The sequence below is a fragment of the Dromiciops gliroides genome, chromosome X (assembly GCF_019393635.1).
Source record: "Dromiciops gliroides isolate mDroGli1 chromosome X, mDroGli1.pri, whole genome shotgun sequence".
Taxonomy (NCBI): Eukaryota; Metazoa; Chordata; class Mammalia; order Microbiotheria; family Microbiotheriidae; genus Dromiciops; species Dromiciops gliroides.
The window spans coordinates 73332470-73335683 of record NC_057867.1 but is presented as its reverse complement, the minus strand read 5'-3'; positions in this window follow the sequence as shown (position 1 = coordinate 73335683).

The window sequence follows — 3214 nt, the reverse complement described above, 5'->3', positions numbered from 1 at the left end:
GAACATTTCCAAAGGAATCTCTTAAAGATAAGTAAATTGAAATAGAGGGTTTAGATATATATTTTTAAATAGGACAATTAAAATGTGGAAAGTCTAAAATAACTCACTAGTTTGGAGGGAAAAAAGAGCAATTGGGTGAAATTAAAAAACAAAACAAAACATTCTCATGTACATGCTATGAAAAATAATTGTGAAATATGCCTGGGGGGAAAATGCATTAATATTGCTATTACAAGTTACAAAAAAGTAATTGGGAAACTTTTTTAATATTCATAATCTAATGCTGCCATCTAGTGAAAGCCACTTACTTTCAATAATGAAAAGGGAAATGCTAGAGGAAGATGAAGAGAGAGATATGATAGATATATTATAGCATTCCACCTCCAGAGCTGAAAAAATAAAGGCTTAATTTGTGGGTGGAAAGATGACATGTTCTTTTGAAACTCTTTCTGAAGATAAAATAGTTTTGAAATGGTTTAATAACTGAACAAAGATGCTGTTGTTTATTCGGGGTTCTTAACCTAAAATCTGTGAAGTTGTTTTAAAAAACATTTTGATCGCTATTTCCTTCCAATTGCTTTCCTTTTCAGTCCTATGTGTTTTATTTTATACATTTTTGGGGGGAGAAGGTAAGAAATATGATGTCAATTTTACATGTGAAATCATGCATGCAGAACATATTTCCATATTAGACATGTTGCCAAAAAACTCAAGAAAAAGAAAGTTAAATATTTATTTTTTCGGTTTGCACTCAGAGTTCATCAGTTCTCTCTCTGGAGGTAGATAGCATTTTTTTTGTTTGTTTGTTTGTTTGGGGTTTTTTGCGAGGCAATGGGGGTTAAGTGACTTGCCCAGGGTCACACAACTAGTAAGTGTTAAGTGTCTGAGGCCGGATTTGAACTCAGGTACTCCTGAATCCAGGGCCGGCACTTTATCCACTGTGCCACCTAGCTGCCCCAGTAGATAGCATTTTTCATCATGAAACCTTTGGAACTTTCTTGGCTCATTGTAATGATCAGAGTAGCTAAATCTTTCATAGTTGATCATGATTACAATAGTGCTGTTACTGTGAACAATGTTCTCCTGGTTCTGATCACTTCACTCTGCAACTCCTTGTGAACCAGTCCAACCATTCTGGAGAGCAATTTAGAACTATGCCCAAAGGGATATGAAACTGTGCCTACCCTTTGGTCTAGCAATGCCACTACTAAGTCTGTATCCCAGAGAGATCAAAAAAAGAGCAAAGGACCTCTATGTACAAAAATATTCCTAGAAGCTCTTTTTGTGGTGGTGAAGAATTGGAAATTGATCATTAATTGGGGAATGGCTGAAGAAGTTGTATGTTATTGTGATGGAATACTATTATGCTATAAGAATGATGGGGGGGGGGTTCAGAAAAACCTGGGAAGACCTATATGAATTGATGCAGAGTGAAGCAAGAAAGGAGCATGCCTTTGTGGAGGGCAGGTAAGGCATTTCATCTGGGTCTTTGAGCATGGATTTAGCAGGTAGAAATGGAAGAATAATGGGGAAAGGGAGCCTGGGAAAGTAGAAAACGCATTTGATTTAGAGTTAAAGTACATCAGCTTAACTTCTAGCTATGAGAATGACCTTGGGCAAGTCACTTAATTACTCTGTGATTTGGTTTTATCATCAGTAAAATAAAGAGATTGAACTAGAGCAGTATTGCCAACTCAAATTGAAATGGATCTTTGCTGGCTACATATAGAAAACCACAAATTAATGGTATTTCTGTTTTATTGCAGTTTTAGTTATTTTCTTAAACATTCTTCCCCGTGCCATTTTAATTTAATTATGGGGTATCTGGGAGTTTTGCAAGTAGGGAGTTTGATACCTCTAAGGCCCCTTCCTGCTCTCAAACTCTAATTCTAGGAGAAATGGACAAGGGGTAGTGGATAGTCTAATTTGACGGGATCCCACAGTGTTGGATCATAGACAGGCTTAGTTGGAGATGAAGCTGGAAAGGTAGGGTTTTGGAAGCTTGTGGAAGACCTTGAAAGGGAGGTTCAAGGGTTCTAAGGAGATGTCCTAGTCACAATATGAGGATCCATGTTTGGGGGATGTAAAACCAAGATCTTTGGCTGTTGTGCTGTTACTTCTGTTAAATACCCTAAGCTGGGTGGCCCTCTATAAGTTTGTGCTTCCATTTTCTTCCATTGTATAAAACTTGGAGTGATGGATGGAAGAATTGCACACATTTATCTGCTTATCCATTCATCTACCCCCCAAAGGAACAAAAGTCTCCTTTTTCCCCTCTCAACTCTCCAAATCTTGTTCCCTCATATGAGAACATAAGGCAGTTATGAAAACCTTATCTGGAGCCAGTGTGGGATATCTTTGTAATATATTGTGTTTGAACTTTATATTAAAAGTGACTAATGATATCAGAGGATGTATTTCTCTCCACCCACAGGCAATATAATAACCATGTCACTTTTTTTTAAAACTTGACTTTTTCACTGTGACTCGGCCCTGAGCAGGAATCCAAATCAAAGAGAAAGAACAATCTCCTTCCCTTTGAGCAGGTCTGTGGCTTATAATAAGAGCTTAAAGCATCTCTATATGATTTTCTAGTTCTTCCCAGAAAAGAGTCAGTGACACCCTTTGGGGATTCATTCATTCCAATGTCAAACTTTCATTCTCAGGAAATTCCTCCTCACAGTGGCTTTTAAGCCGATGGTCACTTGTTCTGGCCTTAGTATAGTAACTTAGTATAGTAACTTCATTATTTTAAAAGAGCTACTAAATTTTTCCTTGATGTTCTCTTTTCCAAACCAAATAATCCCAAGTCCCTTTGCTTGTGGGTTTTAATTTACCTCCCTCAAATGATCTGTGACTTGCTTCTGAATTCTAAGTTTTCCATATTCTGCATTGATTCCGAAACAGACAAGATGAGACCAGTACTGTCTATAATGGGAGACTTCTTTCACGATCTTTCAGTGTTTCCCTTATGTCTTCTTTTTGACTACAGTATTCCTTTGCTAATTTATAGATCCTGTTAAGCTCTGTCTACATCTGGGGCTTGGGGGGCTGAGTCTGACTGACTGCTTAATTTCATCTAGCCTGTAGCAAGTATTTCTAAAGATACAGATTTTTGGTAGTAACATTTTTTTTTAAATTAATAAAGTATTTTATTTTTTCCCATTACATGTAAAGATAGTTCTCAACTTTTGTTTATACAAGCTTTACAATT